Below are 25,125 nucleotides of genomic sequence, written 5' to 3' on the forward strand. Positions count from 1 at the left end.
GATTTCTTTCCAATTCTCTTTCAGTTATTCAACAAGGTAGGTAAAACTAATTTTTTTCAAATCATGTCAGCTATGTCAGCCACACCAATTCTCATCTTATCTCATGTTATACAATATTTACTCCTTTCTTTTACCAAAATAAACTTTGAAACCAATGATGAAAAGTTCTAGATTTCAACTTAAAATGTGTGAGGAAGTATATAGTTTTTTCTACCTTATTTTGGGAGTATATTTTTGAAGATCACTGCTCATGACAACCCTATGGGGCAGATAATAATAGCTTACCCTTGTCTCACAGATATGGTACAAATGAGGCCCAGAGAGGTTAAGCAACTTGCCCTAGAACACACACTGTTAAAGGTCAGAGTTAAGATTCTACTGACGATCTGGGCCCAAAAGCTGAGCTCTTAACCATCATACTACATTGTCTTCAGAATTTCAGGGTGGAATTAGAGCAACGTACCTGTGATTTATGAAAGGAGATATCAAACAAAGTATTTTGTTTTAAGGAAGTGTTGGAAAATGTCTACAAAAAGCTTAGCTTGTGCCTAATGATACAATTAGGTAGACAATTGTGAGCTTTCCAATATTATTATTATAATTTTTTTTTCTTTTCAACGTTTTTATTTATTTTTGGGACAGATAGAGACAGAGCATGAATGGGGGAGGGGCAGAGAGAGAGGGAGACACAGAATTGGAAACAGGCTCCAGGCTCCGAGCCATCAGCCCAGAGCCCGACGCGGGGCTCGAACTCACGGACCGCGAGATCGTGACCTGGCTGAAGTCGGACGCTTAACCGACTGCGCCACCCAGGCGCCCCTATTATTATTATTTTTAACCTTTATTCATTTTTTTTTTTTTTTTGAGAGACGGAGACAGAGCTTGAGAGGGGGAGGGGCAGAGAGAGGGAGACAGAATCTGAAGCAGGCTCCAGGCTCTGAGCTGTCAGTCCAACGTGGGGCTCAAACTCACAAACTGGGGCCTCATGATCTGAGCGGAAATCAGATGCTTAACTGACTGAGCTACCCAGGCGCCCCCTCCAGTATTATTTTTATTCTCTTTCCAGAGGTGGAAGAAACAGGGATTTAGGATGTTCAAGCAGATTCAAATACAAGAATCATCTGGAAAACTGAGGAGCTAGTATGTTTTTCAAAACATAAGTCAGGCATTTAAGTCATAACATATTTATACTTCTAGTGACAGAATAACTTACGATGCTATTGGGAAATATGGTAGATACTGCTAAGTATCTTTAAAACTGGATGCTTTTTCCTTGTTCCATAATTTCCCACACTGCGCTTCTTCCCTATAAAACATGAGCTCTTTCCAATCAAGTTCCACACAGCTAATTTATTAAAGCATTTTCTTTTGAGGAAAGGACACACATATACACATACACCCCTTAACGATAGGGTTCCGAGAACGACATTTTCCAAATGACTTTAGGTTAAAATTACTTTTAAAAAAAATTTTTTTAATGTTTATCTATTTTTTAAGAGAGAGAGAGAGACAGAATGCGAGGAGGGGAAGTGCAGAGAGAGAGACACACAGAATCCGAAGCACGCTCCAGGCTCTGAGCTGTCAGCACAGAGCCAGACATGGGGCTCCAACCCACAAACCGTGAGATCATGACGTGAGCCAAAGTTGGACACTTAACCGACTGAGCCATCCAGGTGTCCCGGGTTAAAATTACTTGTAAACCCAAGTTGCTTTGAAAGTGTTTAAACCTGTACATCAAGTTTAAGTTTTCTTAAAGTATACTTTAGACTACCTGGGATGGAATAAAGCAGGCCAGCTCTGGGAAGGGCTGGAGAAACCATATTCCAGCGGGGAGCCTGGCCTGGCACACTGGCACACCTGCAGAGAGCTCCCCGGAGAGTGCTAGTGAGACAAACTGTACAGCGCCTTTGGAGAAGTTCTTAGCATTTGAGTGGGCTAAGTTATGTAGCTCTCATTCTTCCCTTTGACAAAACTCATGCTGAGAGTGAGGCAGGGGAGGCAACAGGAAATTCTAGTGAGAACAGGACTGCAACCTCAGGATAGTCTATGTGGCTTTCGAAAGACTGAGTCAGGTAATGCCGAGAAAGAGCCCGGGTAGGGAATCCTGTAACAGCGTCACAACCTACCATCCTGGAGACCCTGGGCAAGTCACACGATCTCTGTTGGTCTGTCTTGCTCTGAAAGTCTATGACTCAGAAAATCTGAGGTGAAACTGCTTTCTCAAAATTTATTATAAAATGGTATAAAGTAGAAAAAAAGAAAATGTTACAGAGAAATAATCTCTTCCCTGAAATACCCCGATGAGCATGACTGAATGTCATGCTTGCATTCCCAGCTGCACTTTTCCAAAAGGTGTTTTCAATTATTTTCAGTGAGCTAATGTTCCCTTGACTATCTTAAAGACTTAAAGAGCAGGACAATTAAACTTGAATCTTGAAGAAAACAATAGCAAACAGCTGCACAGTGGACCCAAGCTGACAAAAATGCCCGGGGCTTTACTAGAAGTGGCTCTCAGGACTTCAAAGTAGCAGGAGCGACTGCCCAGGAGCAAGTCCTCCATGGAAGGGGCTCAACTGGGGCAACCACAAAGATGGAACAGTGGCAAAGAACTTGGAGAAAATGTGAATAAGGTTTTCTGTGGCTACATACCCACTTCTCATGAGAAAAACTGGTTGGCTCTGGGGTGGGGTGGGGAGGATAAGTGTGTGACCTCTACCCTCCTCGAATTTTGTTTTGAACTGAGACTTTAGAGATCATCTAATTCAACCCTTACATTTCACAGTCGAGGAAATGTAAAATGAAAAGCTAGCTGACTTGCTCTAGGTCAGCTGGCTAGCTAGTTAGTAGGTAGCAAAATGGAAACTGGAACTCAGCTGTTTCTACTGCATGTGCTACTTAAAAAGCCTGTCCAAATCTTCCTCAGTTATGCACTGGGTGTCTTCTCTTCCAGATTACTAAGGAACAGTGAATTCTAACCTTATACAAATGCCTAATGAAATTGGTATTTATATTAAAATACTTCTATACCAATGTATTTTTCCCCTGAAAGATATCAATAAAACAATTCAGTCCCTGAAAGACCATATAAAGAACCATAATTAAGAAAGCTTAATTCCACTGTGTTAAACTAAAGCATGATTATTTGGAAATGTTTCCAGCTTCATATGCTTTTTGCCTGACATAAAAGACTTTGACCTATGGGGGAATACAGAAAAATCTTCACAGCTCTATCTCTTCTTCAAGGCTTTCAATTAGTTAAATCCATTATTTGTATAAAGTTAGAAAAACTAAACAAATTTAATTTTCAAGAAAGTAGCCATTATTATGTAGGAAAGAATTATACAGCCATGTAAATTTCCTGGATAGTTTAGCTTGTGGATATGCATGTAGTAGTATTAGGAAAATACAACTGAAGCCCAGTACATAAAATAATTCCTGTAGGGCAAATATAGCCAAAAAATTTGAAGGCACATCAATAAAATTACTAAATTTCTTTAAGCCACTGAAAACAAGAGCTAGATATTAAAATTCATTAACAAAGTAGCCATGTCTGGACACCTAATGTTAACTATACAGAGTTATTTATTTATTTATTTTAAATATAATTTATTGTCAAATTGCCTAACAGTGTGTGTAAAGTGTGCTCTTGGTTTTTGGGGTAGATTCCTGTGGTTCATTGCTTACACACAACACCCAGTGCTCATCCCAACATATACAGATCAATGTTTAACTTGAGACACTTTGCTAGCAGGAAATGGATAAAATGGTCTTAATGGTGCTTTGTAATACTAATACTTTTAATACAGGGCAGAGGCAGGAAACTTCTTTATTTCATCAAGGCTATTTCCTCTCAGCAGAGTGTCAAGATTCACACACATGTGAACAGTGACTTAATTGGTGTTTTAAAAAAACTGAGTTGGGGTGCCTGGGTGGCTCAGTTAAGCATCCAACTCTTGACTTTGGCTCAGGTCATGATCTCATAGTTCCTGATTTTATTTAAGTCCTGCATGGGGCTCTGAGCTAGCAGCAGGGAGTCTGCTTGGGATTCTGTCTCCCTCTCTCTCTGCCCTTCCCCTGCTTGCTCTCTATCTCTCTCTCAAAGTAAATAAAAATAAGATAATAAAAAAAAAACTGAGTTAGAGGCCAAAAAAATTCAAGTTTAAAGTTTAAATGACAAAAGGGAAGAAAAGACCTCATTTAATAACTACTACTTAGAGAAAAGAAACTTTCTCCACATTGTAATGAATTAGGGGGTTTAAAAGATGGAGAATAGAAAGAAAAATAGAAAAAGAAATTTCAGGGCAAAAAGGGCATGAAGATAAGTCAGGATTAGAAAGAGAAACAGAAGATGAGTGGGAGCAATGAAGAGAGAAAAAGAAAGTTCTACAGAGGAGAGAAAGGGAAGAACAAGAACTTGGTACTTATGTAAGACTTTGGGACACTGGTATGGTCCCAAAACTTTGAAAATGTAACCATTTTATCAGCAGTTTATTGTGAACTATCAATGTATAAAATATTTATTTCTCAAAGAAATTAATATTTTGGGTATATGTAATGGAATGACTTAGGTTTTAGAAATTTACCTTGAAACCAGAAAGCTATCTGCCAGTGTATGAGCTATGCCTTGATATATTTCTTTTGATAATTAAGAACATACTCCATTGCATTATTTTTTTAATTTATTTTTTAAATGTTTATTTTTGAGAGAGAGAGAGAGAGAGAGAGAGAGAGAGAGAGAGAGAGTGTGTGTGAGCAAGTGTGGGAGGGGCAGAGAGGGAGGGAGACACAGAATCCGAAGCAGGCTCCAGGCTCCGAGCTGTCAGCACAGAGCCTGAAGCAGGGCTTGAGAACTCATCAACCACAAGATCATGACCTGAGCTGAAGTCAGATGCTTAACTGAGCCACTCAGGTGCCTTTCCATTGCATTGTTTTTAATTTTGAGGGCCCCATTCCATAATGTCTGAAGGCTATAATAGAAACCTATATTAATTTCAGTTATGAGACTGTTTTTTCCATATCAAATGAAGCTTTTGATTTAGTTAGATGTTCTGGAAATTTACATAATGAAGACCTACCCTCTTTTGCTACCTCCTCTATCCCAACAAGCTCTCAAATTTAACTGCAAAAACCTACAGGAGTAATTCTTCAAAATTTCCAGTTGAAAGAGGAGAAAATCTTTGTGATCTTGGGTTCAGTAAACATTTCGTAGGTATAATACCAAAAGCACAATCCATAAAAGAAAACAATGATGAACTGGACTTCATCAAAATTAAAAGCTTCTCCTCTGTGGAAAGATACTGTTCAGAAAAGCAAAAGGCAAGCCACAGACTGGGGAATAAATTTTTGCAAATCATATATCTGAAAAAGATTTCAGGGTATATAAATGTTTCATTTTTTTGTTTCAAGTTTTTATTTAAACTCTAGTTGGTTAACATATAGTGTAATATTAATTTCAGGAGTAGAATTTAGTGATTCATTACTTACATATAACATTCAAAAGTATACAAATAAGTTTTGAAACCCAATAATAAGAAAACAAACAGTGCAATTTAAAAACGGGCAAAAGATTTAAACAGATGTTTCATTAAAGAATATACATGAATAACAAGTATGTGAAAAGATGCTCCACATCATTAGTTATTAGAAAAATGCAAATAAAAAAACCCACACACACAAGGAGATAAGAATAGCTAAAAGATAAGAATGGTTAAAAAAACAAAAGAAAACTAATAAAACCCACCAACCAAACAACAACCCAGACAGTGCCAACTGCTGGTGATGCAGAGCAATGGGCATTCTCATGCACTGCTTGTGGGAACTGAAAATAGTATAGCCACTTTGGAAAACAGTCTGGCACTCCCTTAGAAGATGTTAAACAGACTTCACAATAAAGTGCAGTCATCTCACTCCCAGAGAAGCACCCCAGAGAAATATAGTTAACTTCACTTAAAACCTGTCTGTGAACATTTACATTGGTTTTATTCATAATTCTCCCCAACAGAAAAGAATCCAAACAAACATCCTTTATCTGGTGAGGAGATTAGCAAACTGGCACATCTATATGATCGACTACTGCACAGCAGCAAAAAGAACAACAACAATTGGACAAACAATGTGGTACACACAACAATTTGAACAAATCTCAAATATGTTGTGCCAAGTGAAAAAAAAACAGATTAAAAATTAAACAGATTTTATTCACATCACACTCAGGAAAAGGTGAAAAAAGAGGAGGAGAAATCAAAGTGATTGCCAGGAGCTGAGAATGGGGAGAGGGTCTAATTAAAAAGCCAGCAAGAGGGAACTTTCTGGGGTAATGAAAGTATTCTGTACTGTGATTGTAATGATGGTTACATCATTGTAAATCACAGAATGTTACACAAAAAAGTGAGTTTTACTGTGCGTAAATTTTTAAAAAGTGAAAAAAATGGGTCAACCATTGCTCCCAACTCTCCAGTGATTTTATTAAAAATTTATAGAGGTTTTACACCAAATGGTTGTAGTGATCCATAGAAATAGGCACCATATTTTGGACTTTGGCCTGGTGAATAGTTTTTAAAAACTTAAGAATTGTTTAAGTTTTAAAGAAGTATTGAGTGTTAACTGAAATCAGGTACTGGGATAAGTGATAAAAATACAGGCATGAGTGGAGCTTGTTTGGGGCTCTAGGCGGTGTTAGAACTAAAAGGGCTGTGCAAATGGGGAAGCTGAATCAAAGGTATTTCTCAGTAGCTGCACTTGAAATGATATAATCAATGACGGTGATGTACAAAGCACAGCTTTGCGACTTTTTTGTAACTTTATCTGTGGTGCTGAAAATGACTTCAAATTATTCTGCTTCATCAGCTCAACAGGTTAACTGTTTGAGACTGCATAAAATGAAGCAGCCTGTGGCAGATCAAAGATTTCCTATCACTTCCAGGAAGGAAATGCAACTATGCTATGTGCTTTATGCAGGTTTGCTGCTGAAAGGTACATGTTTATTTTATTAAAAGTTCTTTTATTACCTGGGGGAAACCAAATGTCAAGTTTAGCTCTCTAACAGAAATCATATTTTATCCAAATGCAGATGTACTTTTGAACTACAGCAGCCATTTGATTAACTCATCCAATGACTAAACTCATGACCCCTCTATATTAAAAGTAGTGACCCTTATGCCAAAGAATATAACCTGGAGCTAAATTATCCATTAAAATCCAACCTGGGAGTATGTTACTCTTCATGAAAAAGTAACCACCTCCATTCCTGCTAGTGGAGGCCTCCAGAGAAACAGTGAATGAATAAAAGACATATGTAATTTATTTGGCCACTTAGGAAGGAGGTCATCAACATGCATAGCTCTGACTCTCAGATGACAGACAAAAATGACAGAACACTGAGGTGGCTGAAGAGTACTTCAGAAACATTTCAGCTGGAGGAAACATACTTAGTTTCCTCATGAGATTTGGAAAGCCTATGTTTGAGGATGTTATTTGCCCACATCTTAGGGCTGTGCTGACATCCAGGATGGAAAAGGACCACAGAGGTGTCTTGGTGATAAGAGAAGAAGGAATGAAACATTTTTACTTCTGAGAAAAAAAGAAAAAGAAACTTTCTGGTTTGACGTGCAGTTTTGAGAAATTACAGTGTTTAGAAAAAGCATAGCCCCAAATGGGCAACATATGTACAAAAAGACTCTGCTATACAGTAAGAATTATTCATTTTTTCCTAAATTAGAAAACACAGTAAGGAATGAATTCTTAAAGGAGGGGGAAGACACAAAACACCAGTGGTCTTTATGTGAAATACTCTCATTAATTTATAGTCACACTATGTACTATATTATAAGCTGTCCAAAAGTATTAATGTTCTCTTTAGGTATATGATTATCAACTCTGCCTCCAGAGTAGAATCACCTTAAGCAATTTTAAATCAATTCCAACTCCAGTGACTCTAATTCCATTGATCAGGGTTGTGTCCAGGCATCAACATTTTTAAACAGTTTTAAAAGTTCCTTTTATGATTCTGTTGAGTAGCCTGGGCTGTGAAGTACAGCTTCAGGGGATAGGATTTAGCTGGAAGGATCACCTGAGACCTTAAACCACACATACATATTTAAAAGTGTGCCACAATTCAGCAAACTTGACAGAAAAATCTGAAGCTAAAGAGATGGACAGGGGATTAAGTAGTACACTATAAAATAATTCCTAGATTCATTCTTTAAAAGTAGCTCTTTAAATAGTGGTTGCTTTAATAATTCATTAACTTGACACTAAGCTGGGGTTAACTGGGAATAGGCATTTTAGTAGCCATATTCCACCTTGACTAGTAAAAGGGAACATCTAGAACCTCTGAGAAGATAATATGAGCCAACTGAAAACTATGATTTGATTTATAAATATTCTGTTTTCATTTGACATTTCAGAAACACATGTAAGTGGAAAAAGTGAGGTCCACCTGTATATCATATGCTTGTGCTTATATACATAAGTAATTTTTTTCTAGTTTATGTTTTTATGGTCCAATCCCTTGCATGTATAGAATAAAACCACAGCAGTTCCTGTTTATAAAGCTACCCTGAGTAGACACAGCCATCATAAGGTTCTTACTTTCAGGATATCATATTTTCTTCCAGTTTTTAGTGGATGCTCCTTTTACAGAAATCTTTGGCAGACCTTACTAATTCTTTTTCAGTTTTTCTATGTATCTCAAAGTGTGCCCAAAACATGAACCTACAAGCAGCCTTGATCAGAATTCCTAATTGGTACTAAAATGACCAGTTAGGTTGACCTGAGCTTATAAATATCTGAATAATTTTAAGTGTGTAATTCCCTCCCTCTCCACCAAAATCTCTCCTCAATGGGGTAGTGAAAAAATAACTGGTGGGATACCAAGAGGACATTTTAAATGAGCCATTCAAAAGGATGGCATTAGAACTATTTTTACATGTGCATTAAATAACAATATGGAGTTTTTGGTTAAATGAGGTACACATGAGGAATCTAGAAGCACAGACATATAGTGAATGAGGTGGGTCTCACAGTTCAAGGTTTTCCTTTAAAACTGAGTACCCTTCTGTTGGCATGCACATAGCAAGGTACCTAGAATCTTAATGCAAGCATTGCTATTATTATTATTATTATTATTATTATTATTAAATTACTTTAGTTTTTTTTTTAAAGTTTTTATTTAAGTTCCAGTTAGTTAACATACAGTGTAACATTAGTTTCAGGGGTCCAATTTAGTGATTCAACACTTACATATAACACCTCACGCTCATCACAAGCGCCCTCCTTAATCCCCATCACCTGTTTCAACCATCCTCCCACTACCCTCCCCTCTGGTAACCATAGTTTGTATCCTATTATTATTTTATGAAAGAAAGAAACAGCACACAAATTACCTATAACTTGGTGAAATGTTCTTTCTAAATCAGTTGTAAATTGCAGCATACATAATTTTAATTTTGATAATTATGCTCATAACCTTAATATTTGTGATGTACTGTAGATTATCTATGGCAAGAATCAAAAAATGATGATGTTAAAAAATTTTTACCAAATTAAAAACAGAACTCAGAAATCAGTTAAGACTGATTATTCTAGGGGTGCCTGGGTGGCTCAGTTGGCTGAGCATCTGACTTTGGCTCAGGTCATGATCTCATCGTTTGTGAGTTTGAGCCCCACATTGGGCTTTCTGCGGCTGTCAGCACAGGACCCACTTTAGATTTTCTGTCTCCCCCTCTCTTTGCCCCTCCCCCACAGTCTCATTCTCAGAATAAATAACCTTTTCTAAAAAATGACTGATTATTCTAGGACTTTTTAAAACATGTGACAGTAAATGTACACTTCATATTTCCAAGGAGATAAAGAAGTATGCTTTTAAGCAAGTAGTATTTTTTCTTAGCAAAAATCATCAGAGACAACCATCAGAATCAGGCCGGAAAAAAAGTCACAATGATTATGATAGTCTGTGACAGTGGTTCTCAAATTTTGGTGTGCATCAGAAGTACCTGGAGAGCTTGTTAAAATACAGGTTTAAGGGCTGCACTCCCAAAGTTTCTGGGGCTGGACCCCCAATTTTTCATCTCTAACAAGTTCCCAGGTGATGCTAATGTCACTGTGCCGGGAAATATACTTTGAGAAAACAAACTTTGAGAACTGCCCATCTAAAATAATCATTTGTCAATTAACTACTTGGTAAAGACTTAAGAGAGAGAGAGAGAGAGAGAGAGAGAGAGAGAGTAGCTACAGGTTCAAGCACTCTTGAGATTCTGTAAAAATTCTTTGAATCATTTTCTAGACAACTTTGACCCTCTCAGATACTGACTGCCAACATGTCTGACCCTGAACAATAAAACCCACACATAACTTTTCAGAGGTTTAAATTGCTAAAGAATTATAATTTCATAAATATAGCCAGTCAAAGATATACATTCTAAATTACTAGATTAAACTTGAACTTTTCTAAACATTAAATAAAACCACAAGGGCATGACTTCTCCACTTATTCTTCTTTCAAAACCACAGGCAAGCTAATTCTATAGAATTTGGAATGTACAATATAGGTTATTCTCACAAAATAAACCACAAGGGGTGAATTATATCTCTTCAAACTAGGTGGTGTCTTAAGTCAACAAGGTTAAGTCTTTGACTATCATGCTGACAAGCAGATTTTGTGACATTTATGGACCTCACAGAAACAGAAACATGTAACAATAAATTTAAGCAAGAGTATAAAAAATGGGTATGTTTGTGCGGTGTCTATAAAGTCTCTCTAAAGAAAATTTGTTGGAGCTTGACTATGTAACTACAAAGTAGCTATCCTGGGGGACTCTTTCCTAGGGTTGCATGCTTCTGACCAGAAATCTGGATGCCATGCTGCTGTGAAGGGCCTCCATAGCTGGCTCATGCCTCACACAGATACTATGGGCCATCTTCTCCAAGACATTTCTGGAAATAAATAATACCTTACGATAGGAAAGAATATGAGAATACGTACCATTAACTAATTGCCAGCCTTAAGCTATAGGTTTGATGAATGCATTTTCTCATCTATAATTTTTTTTCTCCCTAATAGCATAGGAGAGCTCCTTTCAGTTTTTGCTGCACTGTATTTATAAATTCTTGCCTATGAGTTATGTAAGTAGTAATATTTATTTTTTACATGTGCAGTTTCAGAACATTAAACAACATAGATACCATTCTATGAATTGTACATAGCATACTTTATTCTGTAGGACTCCTTAGTTTAACAATAACTTCCTTGGCTTGTTATAAACAACACAATGAAGAATCAAGAGGCTCTTGTATTTTGCAACTCCATTCTAAAGATTCAGTATAACTAAAAATGTGTATCCAGAAGCTTGCCAGTCCTGTGTAGTTATACTTTCAGAATGTTATTAGTACTTTTGCAAAGATGGAGAGGGAACATCATAAGATAACGGGACAGTTCTTTTTCAAATAGTCTTAAGTCTAAATATGTCATGCCTCATACTCCAAAATGGTTCACAACCAGGTGATTTTGTCCCTGGGGGGCATTTGGCAATGTATGGAGACATTCTTAATTGTCACAGTGTGAGTATGTTGCTGTCATTTAGTGGGCAGAGGCCAAAGATGATGCTAAACATCCTACATCCGTTGTACAGGACAACCCTGCCATAACTAAGACTTATCCAGCACAAAATGTCATTAGTGCTGCTGCTGTAAAGAGCTGCTCTACAGCAGTGAAAAGAGAATATTAATAATAAAAATAATAAAAAAACATGATATAATATAGTAACACCAGTTTGGCTACCTTGGTAACATTCTATGATTTTCTTGTGTTAACGTATATAAAAATTCATCTTCTAGAGAACTTTCTGTGATGGTCACACTAATAAAATCAAATTACACTGGGATATAGGCTTCAAAGAGGCAACAGTTAGGGTGCAGAGGCCAATATACAAGAGTATCTCAGCCCCAATCAGGACCTTCATGAGTTGTTAATCCCTAAACTACCTACAGATAGACCATTCTACACAAATATACATGGATATGGGGTGCCAAGTACAATCAGACTCTTTTAAGTGGCTGGCATTGAGAGATAACATTAAAGTCCACCCAAGAGCATGGCAATGGGTTTTCAGTGAATGCTGTTAGGTTTCCAAGGACATAAATCAACCATCAGTATACTGGCTGGTTAATAATAAATGGTGGTATACAACCTGTTTTATATGAAAGGTGATTCACTGTTCTCCATCTTTATTGCTAACAACAAAAAAGAAAGTCTTCTTTAATTGCATCATTGTTGATTAAGATTAGGTTGGAGATAAGTAGGGATTATGAAAGATGTCAGATTGTAAACTACTAAAGAATCTTCATTTCTTGAAAATGTTAAGACCAGAAGGACTCTTGGGGAACCTCAATCCTGAAAGATGTGAAGCCCCATCCTGAGAGAGGATTATGGGCCATGGAAGGGGTCTGGAATCCTACAACTCTTCTAAGATTAGGGAGCCTCAACTGAGGGGCTAGAATATCAGCAAGACTAACAGATATAACATTAGCTGTTGACAGTGCCTAGAACAATGCCTTCCTCATACAAGATGCTCCACACACATTTCTTGAGTGAATGAATGACAAAAGATATGTAAATAGACCTAAAACCAATTTATATTCTAAACTCATACTTTAGGATAGCAGTTGAGGCCGGTTTCAAATGGATTGCTTTAGTAACCATAGTAGGAAAACATTCCAAAACTGGACCAAGCAAGGAAATTCAGTCCCTGCCTTATTTGGGTAAAAACTGATGAAAAGTGGGAACATTCCGTATCTATTCTCACAAGCCTTCTAGCTCCAATGCAAATAATTAGCTGATATTGCCCAAGAAATGACATCAATTCTAGTTTATTCCTGAAGCCATATAGTGTCTTCTTGCTACCTCCATTGCTTTTTGCCAATGGGGAACTAGGACAAGGCATTTAGTTTTCAGACCTTACCAATTTCAGCCTATCTACGATTGGCAGAAGGAGATCTAAATTGGGTTTCTCAAAATGTGGGCTACAGATGACCTCTGTCTGTGTCATTCATAGCACTACACTCACACATTTGAGCTCTACCCCTCACTATAGGATTGGAAATGTCTAGTGGTACTTCTAAGAATCTGCATTTTAACATGTTCTCTGGATGATTTTTGATGAAAAAAAATTAAAGAAAAAAAAAAAAGAATACTGGCTAGCTTATTTCAGCAGCAGGATGGAGTAAAAGCTAAAAGAGGCTGTGGAAGACCAAAGTTGAGACAGTGTTAATTTTTTGATGGATTTAATTTCTCACATGGTGAATTTGGAGTTGTGCTATCCGTCTCCACCAGCTTCTACTCCATTTCTCAACATGTCACAGGAAACTTTGATACAGATTACATTACTCCATATGAGAATTCATTATACTTTAGTAAAATAAAAAGAAAGATAAAAACAATCCTATATCTATGTCTATTTTATTGTGTGAATTCTTTTTAAATAATGGAGAGATCAAACCTTGATTTATTTTTTAGGTTACCATAAGAGCAAAAAGCCATAGAATTTGTAAAATGGCAGTAACCCCTCTGATGTGTGCTTTATTGTGGAGTTAACTTTTATTCTGAAATAATGAATAGAGGTAATTAGTATTTTGGGAATTCATACAATATCATATAAAATAATAGAACCCCACAATGAAGAGAAAATCAGAAGGGTTTGGAAGGCTGTTCTCATGTCTCTCATTAGAATTCTAATAACCACATGTGATATTGGCTGTATCTATTCAAAAATAAAAAATCTATGTTTTTGCTGACATAGGAAAATATTTCTTTTGATATCTCATGAACTATAAAATAAACTTGCCTACAAAGTAGCAACATAAGTATCATTTCAACCACAATCAAGGGCATAAAAAAACTTCTGAGGCAATATTCATGTATCAGTCAACAAATATTTACCAATCAACTACGTGGTAAATTAAAGATGGCCACAAATTCTTTGTCATTCTTCCTGTCAAGAGGTGTTGGTTATTTCCTCTCCTCTTGGATCTAAGCTGGCCTTGTAACTGCTTTGACCAACAGAAAGTGTCAAAAATGACCCTCTGTCACTTCTAGGTGTAAGTTAGCTTTAAAATGGACTGGCATCTTTCACATTTGTATTCTTGGAAGGAGTCATGCTGCAGAGAAGTCTGCTCTAGACTGCTGGATGCTGGGAGGATTATGGAGAGAAGCTTAGTAGATGAGGGGCCACATTGTACATCTCTGCCTCAGCTGAACTCCCAGATGAATGCTGACGCATAAGACTTTGGCTACGCCATGTTGAGGAGAAGACCCACCTAACTGCACCCAGTCAATAAATGGTAAATTGCTGTTGTTTTAAACTACTACGTTTTGGAGGGGTTTGTTATGAAGCAATAGAGAACTGAAGCAACCACTATGTATTTTACTAGTTGCTGTTTGAAGTTTTAGGACAGAAAAATGTAGACAAAGTTTCTCTATTTACTCTGGATTAATCTACTGTGGGTTAAAATACAAAGCTCCATTTAGGTTGATACCTTTAGGTTGCTATTAAAAGCTGTATTTCTGGTGGACATTTTGGTTCAATAATTTTATTTATTTAAAACAATCTTTCAATGTTTATTCTTGAGAGAGAGAAAGAGAGAGACAGAGTGCGAGTGGGAAGAGACAGAGGGAGACACAGAATCCCAAGCAGGTTCCAGGCTCCAAGATGACAGCACAGAGCCCAATGCAGAGCTTGAACCTGCAAACTGTGAGATAATGACTTGAGCCAAAGTCAGACACTTAACTGACAGAGCCACCCAGGAGCCCCTCAATAATTTTATTTTCTCTCCAATATGCATTGAGACTTTGAAACTTCATTTATGTTCTTTCTTTAGTTGTGCCAACTGAGAACAAGGACCAAACGGGAACTACCAGTATGATGTCTGTATCCTAAACGACTGAGATGAAATTATTATCAAATTAGTGTGTATCATTATCTTTTTTTCTTAAAATAATTTTTAATACAATTTTTTATGTTTATTTTTGAGAGGAGACAGAGACACAGAGAGAAAGAGAGAGAGAGAGAGATAGAACGTGAGTGGTAGAGGGGCAGAGAGAGAAACAGAGACACAAAATCCAAAACAGGCTCCAAGCTCTGAGCTGTCAGCACAGAGCCTGATATGGGGCTTGAACCCACGAACCGCGAGATCATGACCTGAGCTGAGGTTGGACACTTAACTGATTGAGCGACCCAGGTGCTCCTACTACTATCTTTTTAAAAAGCCCAATTCTAAACTATAAATAGAATAACCTAATACTATTTGTGTAATTAACAATCTTTTACCTGACCATTATACTATCAACATTCTGTTTTAGAATTTGAATAAATGAAACTGGGTTTCCCCAATCTCTAATAATTCCTTATGATTCCTTTAAAAAAATTCTCAATATTAACAAATCAATCAACATGATACAGCACATGAACAAGGGAAAGGATAAAAATCATGTGACCATCTCAGCAGATGAAGAAAAAGCATGTAGCAAAGTACAATGTCCATTCATGATAAAAAACTCTCAACAAAGTAGGTTTATTGTTCTTAATGAAGTTATTTCATTCTGTTATTGACATTCCAAGTTAACTCTCAGGGATGACGGTTAGCTTATATGCAATTCTTTTACCTGGAGTGTTATTCTTCTTCTCCCTCCATTTACCTAAATCCTCTATCTTGAATACACACTGACTTGCATTAACTTTTTATGCTATAAACTCCTTGAAGGCTTAATCCAGCCTACTTGTTGTTTAAGTGTCCTTAGTTTTTGAATCTGGTTGCTGCCCCCAAAACACTTTAAGAGACGTTACAAACATTACTGTTTCTCAGATTGTAAGAAAGAGAAGACTTTGGTCCTTTCCTCAGACTCTACTTAAGAATAACATGCATCACTGGGCACTCACCGGGATAATGGCAGAGTCTGCATAATGGTGTGATGTCATTTGATTGAAACCTATGAACAATGTGTGAATGTCTGTTTTTCCCAAGGTCTTGGCATGTCAAGTAAGAACCATTCCAGCATCCACTCTTCTTTCAAAGGACACAAATTTTAAAACACAGCTGTCTGTGACCTTGGCAGACCTAACCAGAATTTGCAAACAAGCTTATGTAAGCATCCTCTGGCCACCCTTGTAAAGGCCTCTCTAAGTAAATGAGTGTTTTGATTTCTCACATGGAACAGCAAGGGGTCTTCTGGGAAGAGGCATCTCCTGCTTAAACTGTAATTTGAAAAGTGTTCTTTGTCTGTATTGTGTTCTTAATTGTCTAGGATGCAATGCCCTGTAACAAACAATAGCAGAGCTCTAACACACTACATCTGCATAATGCCTGGCAAGAAAAAAGCTTGGAGAAACTTGAGAAGACATTACATTAATAAGTTCCTCCGATGGCACTAAATGTGGAGACGGTAGAAGAGACAGAAGTGAGCCCAAACAATATTAATAGATTTGTGGAGATTAAGAAAATTTGGATAGAAGAGTACACACTGAATTCAGTCTGGCAAAATATAATGAAGCACAAGCATCCAGGAAAAAAAATTACTCAGAAGATGGACATTCACTGGATGGAACCTCAAAAGCATGTCAAAAGCAACAGGATAGATATTTTAACCCATAGAATAGATGGATTTTGCAATGCAACAGAAATAGCAAAACATAAAATGTCTATGTCAAGCTACCTGTCAGAGGGCTTCAGCAAATGCTGACAGTGGTTTAAATAAAGAAGGTGAGTTAAAACAACTCAGTTCTTGGGTCCAAGAGTAGGAGCACCTGGATTCTGCCTTGGGTTTCAACAGTCTTTAGAAACGGAACAGCTCTTGAAAGACCTTTAGGAGGAAAAAAAATTTTAATGGAAGTAGGCAAATGGTGAGAGATTCAAGGAATGAAAGAGATAAAACTCTGCTGAGAAATGACAAAAAGAGGTATTTAGTTCTAATCAAAATTATTGTTGGGGCACCTGGTGGGCTCAGTAGGAACAGAATATGACAGAGCCTTGATCTTGGGGTTATGAGTTGATGCCCTATGTTGGGCATAGAGATTACTGAAAAAATAAATTAATTTTAAAAATGTTTACATTTGTTTTGTTTTGTTTTTAAGTTTATTTACTTTTTTTTGGTAATCTCTATAGCCAATGTGGGGTTTGAACTCATGACCCCAAGATCAAGAGTTGCATGCTTTTCTGACTCAGCCAGCTAGGCACCCCTGATTACATTTTAGGGGCATTCCAGACAACATAATCAACAAATACATCTTTTAGTTATACATATGACAGGTGAAAAGGTGAATTTCTTGGAAGCATCAGCCTTTTGCAAAGCCATGTAGTCGAAAGAAAACTTAATGATCATAATATTTTAGAGAAGGAGGGATCTTTGAGATGATCTACTTTTGTGTCTTCAGAATAAGATCTGAGGGCTAGCTAATTCAGAACTGTTTGGAGAGCTTATTAAAAAAGATTTCTCAGCTTCTACTAGTAAGCCCCTTCTGAATCCTAATACCCAAGGGGAAATGGCCTGAGAAGTTTGCTGAGTTTAAGGATGTCTTTCTATAGATAAAGAAACTGAAGACCAGAGAGATAGGATGCCCAAGGCCAGGCATTGATAAGTCTTGGTTCCTGGTCTACGGCTGTTACCACCAGTTTGGAATGAAACTCTTCCCAAATAATGTTTACTTATTTTTGACAGAGAGAGAAAGAGGGAGAGAGAGAGAGAGTGAGAGAGAGAGAGAGAGAGAGAGAGAGAATGAGAGAGAGAGAGAAAGCATGTGTGCTAGCAGAGGACGGGCAGAGAGAGGGGGACAGAGGATCTGAAGTGGGCTCTGCGCTGACAGCAGAAAGTCCAATGCGGGGCTTGAACCCACAAACTGTGAGATCATGACCTGAGCCCAAGTCAGATGCTTAACTAACTAAGCCACCCAGGCACCCCATACTGTACATTTTTTTGAGAATTCAATTCAAGTAAAAACACTGCTTCATTTAATTTGTGGGTAATAAGGAGTGGAAGGTGAAAACAAAGAACAAAGATTAGGTAGGAAGTAGAAAGGAAAAACTCAGGCAGGACTCAGAAATCACTAGCTTCTGATGTAAGATGACATAATATTTACATCCATTAAGTTAAATCATAGTCTAAACAAAAGGCCTTCAGTCCATTGCACTATCTTCCTCATCCCCACCTGCCAAAAACCACTCAGACACTCAGAAGAAAAAAAAAAAAAAACAGAGAAAGTGGCCCTAACAGGAACCTGAGGCTAATAAATGGGTTTGGCTTAATCCCCCGGGCCTTGTCCAAGTTCATCTTGAAAGAGTGGCCAGGTGGTTTTAGGAATCGTGCCTCCCATGGGACTACTTCTGAATCTGCCATCTTGGAAGAGAGGGACATAAGATGTGTAAATGGAAAGGTTTCCTCTGGGCCACCACAGTGATGGTACCATGAAGATCCACTTTCCAAATCCTAAAGTATTTCCTTTTTTTTTTTTTAATTAAAAAAATTTTTGGTAATGTTTATTTTTGAGAGAGAGAAAGAGACAGATTGTGAGTGGAGGAGGGGCAGAGAGAGAAGACACAGAATCTGAAGCAGGCTCTGGGCACTAAGCTCTCAGCACAGAGCTCTACGTGGGGCTCAAACTCACAAACCTGAGATCATGACCTGAGCCGAAGTCAGACGCTTAACTGAGTGAGCCACCCAGAGGCCCCCTAAATTATTTCTGAATATAAGTGCCATGTAAAGAAGAGAAAGAGAGAACCACAGCATGTTTTGCATTCAAAGGTTTTTCAACTCTCATAGACTTATTGTTTCAATAACTCAAGAACCACTACTCAGGGTTTTAAAGAAATTAAACTGAACATCTCATCCTCATACCGCAAATTGTGTGACGCTTTTAGAATTTTACTACTTTTTAGATTCTCTGGTTTATAATGGATTTAACTTCTTTCTTCTTTTACTTTGACTATCAGATAAAGAAATAATCTAAACAAGTATAATAAAGCTTCCATGGAAAGAGAATTTAGAAAAGGAAAATAGGCTCCAAGGTTAAATTTTGGTCCTTCTTAATATTGAAGCTTCCTTCAAAATGTGAAATCTCTGCCTCATTATCATAAACCTTCTGTTCTTATAAGGTAAAATACAGGGATGAGAACCAGACGAAAGCTAGTCTCAGTAACTATTTTGTGGCAGTGATTGGCATGTTCTGGATAATTCTCTCATCTCTTTAGGAGTTTGTTATTTGAAAAATAGTCATGTTGCATTCATATGGCCTCTGTTAGAAAGAACTGGGTGGTGTGTTTCAGGTCGGTCATTTCTGGTTTGACAGTTTCTAATCCCATAATGGGAATATGGGTTTGCCCTCAAGGCAAACCAAAACAAAAAAGAACTAAATAATTCATGAAAAATATAACAGGTTAAAATAGCCTTACATAAATAAAGCTTTATTTAAAAAACATTATTATAAAAGAGAATCTATATTTGACATGCAAAGAAAACTAGATGATTAAAAAAAAAAGAAATTGGGGATGGAACTTCAAAAGAAAGATGTATTCCCAAAGCACCACTTTTTACTAGTTTTTTTAGAAAAATGAAAGCTCATTTTATTACAATTTGTCAAACCTACTGACTATAGAATGGACTTCAAAAGGATTTCTGGAACATGATAAAAGATCCATAAAGAATAGAAGGAAGATTATGCATTCGAGTTACATTTTAGAGTGCAAAGGCCTCTCTGGAAAACAGATTTCAAAGAACAAGTTAATACAAAGGAAGAAGGCCCCTGATTTCTTACAAAGTCACAGCGTGGACATTGTGTCTGTTCCCAGAGTGCAGAGAGCAGATTCAGTAGCAGAAATCTTTGCCTTGCATTTTGGAGCAGCCTTGGGAGAGCAGCAAAGAGCTCTCTGCAGTCTGCCTGGAGGGCCCAGAGGGGGGCTTTCTGATTTAAGAGCTGTGGTACTCCTCTGCAGGATAAACAGCTCTGGATTCCTCTTTAATGACAACAGCATATCAGCTCCTTTTGAGGTTACAGCATATATAAACAGGATCTGCCTCATATTTTCCAGTTGTGGAGGAGGAAAGGCGAACAAAAAAAAAAAAAAAAGGAGACCCCACAAATCTTTTCCTGCAGTTAACTGTGAAGACAATTTGCTTTTACTCACATGCAAGACTGAAAAAAGGAAAGGAGAACCATAGCACGCAAAATGTCCCCTGAAAGAAAACAGGAAAACCACTACTTCCTCTGTGTGTGAAAACATTGGTGGGCAAAGGGAAGAAAGGGAATGCTGAACTCTAGGATTTTAAAAGAAAAAGGATGCAAAACTAAGAAAAATGAGCAGAAAGCGTTCTTAATAGTCTCCCTGGTGCCCAAATCCAGAGATACCAAAAGAGAGGTCTTGCCCAGCAGGCACTCTGCTCTCCACTTTATTTTTTATTTATTTATTTATTTATTTTTTCCACGTTTATTTATTTTTAGGACAGAGAGAGACAGAGCATGAACGGGGGAGGGGCAGAGAGAGAGGGAGACACAGAATCCGAAAGAGGCTCCAGGCTCTGAGCCATCAGTCCAGAGCCTGACGCGGGGCTCGAACTCGGACTGCGAGATCGTGACCTGGTTGAAGTCGGACGCTTAACCGACTGCGCCACCCAGGCGCCCCTCTGCTCTCCACTTTAAATGTTAAAGTGGACACTGGCTGTCATGTTAGTAGGGAGACCAGAAGGTTATTTCCCAGGATGCCTTGAGGTCAGCACTTGGCAGTGAAAATTTCCTGGCCTTTGAGATGCCCTAACAAAATGCACCAAATGAAGATATTTACTCATAGTATCCACATTCTTATATGATGGATCCAATTTGGACTAAAGGTCTAAAGGAAAACCTCAAAGTATTTTGTCCCTCACCCTCATCTCCCCTATCCCAGTATTTCCCAGGAATCTGCAGATAAAAATTACTTCATTTGTATTAAATATGCACATTAGTGATTTGAAAGCTTGCTTCATGTTGCTATCAGTAGGGGTCAGCAAACTTTTTCTGAGTTGATAAAACACTGAGTTGATAAAATCAGAGTCACAAGAGAAAATCAGAAACCAGTTAGGACCACAGGTAGAGGAGAAGCCTGGAAGCCAGCCAGAGGCAACTCTGTTATTTGAGTCTCAACTTTGATTCCCAGGGAGCTCTCAGAGCCATGCTCTAGTTAGTCTGGATTTGGAAATGCAGGGAACCAACTGCGGCAGGTGGCCATTGAGAAAATTGTCTTCATCAATTCTACGCACGTTCCATCCCTGGCTGAATAATTCATGGGGTGGAGAAATAAGAGCTGAAGGATCCTGGCCCATGAGATTTGAAGTGAAGATCAGTGGACCTTTATTCAGAGCTTAATGCCTAATGCTTTGTCCTAAAATATGTTCCATGTAACTCTCAAGGGAGTGGTAAATACCACTTGTTCATGTGGAAGAATGACAGTCTGTAAGGTCACAGGAGGGGAGTTTTACCCTGACGTGTGCTAATTAGCTTGCCATAGGAAAAAATAGTCCTGTGAACCTCTGCAGCTAGGAGTTCTCTGTATTTCAGTTTTAGTCTGTGGATCAAGATATCAAATTATAAAAATGTAATTAATTAGCTGACATGGTAAAGCCCCTTTGAAGACATTTGATTGACAGATCATTAGTTCACACCTAAATAATAATGCAGTTGGGCACCCAATGAATGTGCACCATGAGAGCTTTAGTCACTGCTCCAGGTTGAAGTTGTCAGAGCAACTTTCTTCTGGAGGAAACCAAGAGCCAGAGGCAGCTAATAATCAAAGAGACTAGGGCAGGAAAAAGAGGATAATAAGAGATGAGGTTAGAAGGGAAAGCTAGACATGGTCCATTTGGGGGGAAACAGTCTTGGCAAGGAAGGGGCAATTTTGAAACATTTTTTTAATGTTTATTTTTGAGGGAGGGAGAGAGAGAGAGAGAGGAGAGAGAGAGAAAGAGAGAAAGAAGAGAGAGAGAGAGAGAGAGAGAGAGAGAGAGAGAGAGAGAGAGAGAGAGAATGCAAAGCAGGCTCCAGGCTCTAAGCTGTCAGCACAGAGCCCAACACGGAGCTTGGACCCACAAACCATGAGATCATGACCTGAGCTGAAGTCAGATGCTTAACCGAGTGAGCTACCCAGGCACCTCAGGAAAAGGCAATTTTGAAGCAGAGTGAGAAAAAGGCCTATGCATGGGCCAAGAAAGATTTGTCTAGGATTGGCCTCCAACTCCAGCTCTAGGACATCAAAGATGGCACAAGGCTGACTGGAATCAGGAGTATGGTAGACTCAAACCCTTGGGCTTTTCTGAACCTCCCCTATTTCTTTTTCCAAGTAAATCTTAGTGAATGCTTTGAAACAGGGTGGGCTTAGGGAGAGGACAGTATCTACTCAAACTGCTTTTCTCAGGGTGGGTACAGGTACAGCAAGGTGGGAGAGGCTGACATGTTAGCAGGGACTGAACATGTACTGAGGCAGTTCCCTCCAGGGAACAGAGATCATAATCCCTGTTCCGATTTTCTTCTTGACATATGTTTCTTCATTATATCCAGGTAGTTGTGTAGCAAATGCAGGTGTTTAATTAAAAGATGGAACGGCTGAGAGAAAAATCAAGATAAAACTGGCTTCTCTTCCCACTTCTCCAACATAAATAAAGTGATATGTCTGAAATAGGGACAATTATAAAGACTTGACATAAAAAAATAAATTTGGAAGTGCTAGTCCAACCAATAAAGAGTAGCTTCTCTTTAAAAACAAATGAAAGTTTTTTTTTCTTTAATTAAAAATAGGGCACCACATAGGAGTTTGATAAAAACAATCAGACAGAAGGAAAACCACAATATTGCTGATATAAAATCTTTACTCACAGTGACTTTTGATAGGTTTGGGGCAATACCTTACTACAACCTCCTAGATTCTAATAGATTCTACTCCTAAATTGGCACAAGGTTAATCTATAAGTTCTGCACCTTGCAATGTACTTAGGCTGAAGCTTAAACTTATTAGGAAAGTAAAGCTATATAATTTAAACCTAAGAAAAAGCAAAGTATTCAAAATCAGCACTCGTGTGAAAATGTATTTTGAATTCACTGGTTAGAAGAGAGCAATCATTTCCAAAATCTCTTATCACTTCTATTTTTATTACATTCTTTGAGTATCATGGTGACCAACTTCTTTCAAAAACTTGCAAGGGAGAAACAGCTGACACCCGCTCACCCCCACCTCTCAGAACTAATTCCAATCAATGTCTTAGAGCAACATTCAATGTTCTCATATTCATGGGATGCATATCAGTGCTCTGGCCATATTAGGAGTAAGCAAAGAGCATCTATTGTTAGCCACTTGGTAATAATTATCCAAAGCCACAGCCTCCTGGGGTGCCTGGTTGGCTTAGTCGGTAGAGCATGAGATTCTTTCTCTAGGGGTTGTGGGTTCAAGCCTTACATTGGATATAGAGATTACTTAAAAAACAAACAAAAACAAAGCCATGGCCTTTTCTGCATATGTACGGCAATGCCACATGTATATCCATAATCAAATGTTAATTTTTAATGCATGAGTTTTATGCTTGAGGATCTAAAGAGCTAAGAATTGTGTTTGAAATGAGAAGAAAAGAAAAATCTTTCAATGTACCATAGACCTGAATTGCTCTATCAAACCATATATATGTATTTAAAGTTTGTCTAAATGAGCTGGAATTCCTTTATGGCTTTAGAACGCTCTATATTTCATGACCAGGGCAGGTATCACCTCCTTCTCTTATGGCAAATCCACGAATTTTCCTTACGCCTTCACAAATGGACTGGCTTGCCACCCCTCTCCCCCCATTATGAAATTTCTGGCAGAAAAGAGATCTGTCAAAACAGGTTACTTGTATTTTTATTGGTTCCTCCAGACCATGACGACATTTCCTGAAAGGCAGTGCCAGGAAACTATTAATGTCTGTGAAAAAGAAGTGAAAGTTCTTATGAGCATAAACTGTCTGGTGCCCCCAGAGACTGCAGCCTGAAGGAATCACTAGTCTTTAGACTATAACACTGGTTCAATTGCCTGCTATGTTAGAACTCTGAAACATGGCTATCAGAGGAGAGAAGAGCAAAGTATCTTCCCAAAAAGAAAGGGGGAGAGAGACACAACTGGCTATTTCTTCCCTTTCTCTTAATTATTTGCTTGCCCAGAGTTAAAGTAGCTGAACAGGCTGCTAATGGCTGGCTCACTTAAGGTGGTCCCACAAACTAGTTAATTCATTCAAGTAGTTAATGGATTCTTTCCCAAACAGGAGGGGCAATAAGGCCAACACCTGGAAGAGGAGAGTGTAACCTTCCTCACAAATGGGAAAAAAAGAATCCATTCTAACATCCAGATGTAGAAAAATAATTTCAATTTTATAAAGGACTATAGTGATTCCGCTAATGCTAGAGTCATTGTGTGAGTACTTGACAATGCTGATCGTAAAGGAAGCTGGAACTTTACAGAAGACTGGAAATTAAATTAAACAAAACTTGTCTGAGGAACTGGACCTGTAGGAGACTTTCAAATATTTCAACTGATATATATTAAGTGCCAAAATCATGTGGGTACTTGCTAAGGTTATACTGGGTCTGTGGAGCAGAAAGGCAGCTCCTGCAATCCTATCCCTCTATTTCACAGCGCCACCTGCTGGGTGAGGGTGGAGAGAGCTGAACTTTGTTTCTTGGACTGATAATCTACGAATTCAAAGAAAAAAGGAAGGTCGTCACTGTTCCCAGTGGACACAGAATATTGAGAAACGGGGCTCTCTATGTTGGCAGTTTCACACAAAAAGGGACAGCCTTGCTCTCCTTTGCTGCTGTCATAGCTATCCAGTGATAAGTGTCCAGTGATAAGTGTTTCTTTTGAAATGTCCCAACAGGAAATATAAGCATTAAAACGAAGAACATAAAATATGGTCCTTGCATGCTGACTACCTATATGTCCATCTTAATAGCCAGGGCATCTGAATCATGACCTCTAAAAGCTGGGTGGTTTTTTCATTGTCTTTAAGAGAACACTGTAAATGACTCTCCTACATGAAGTTGAATCTATTCTCATAATTAACCCTCTTCAGGAGAACATTTAATATCTAGCCCCAAC

At 38.1% G+C, this 25,125-nt stretch overlaps 1 protein-coding gene across 4 annotated transcripts in view; it reads right to left on the minus strand.

Annotated features, from left to right (window-relative positions):
• CMSS1 (cms1 ribosomal small subunit homolog) overlaps positions 1–25,125 on the minus strand; it is a 383,129-nt gene that overhangs the window by 95,626 nt on the left and 262,378 nt on the right. The gene's annotated exons all lie outside the window — the stretch shown is intronic.

The sequence above is a fragment of the Prionailurus viverrinus genome, chromosome C2 (assembly GCF_022837055.1).
Source record: "Prionailurus viverrinus isolate Anna chromosome C2, UM_Priviv_1.0, whole genome shotgun sequence".
NCBI classification, from domain to species: Eukaryota; Metazoa; Chordata; class Mammalia; order Carnivora; family Felidae; genus Prionailurus; species Prionailurus viverrinus.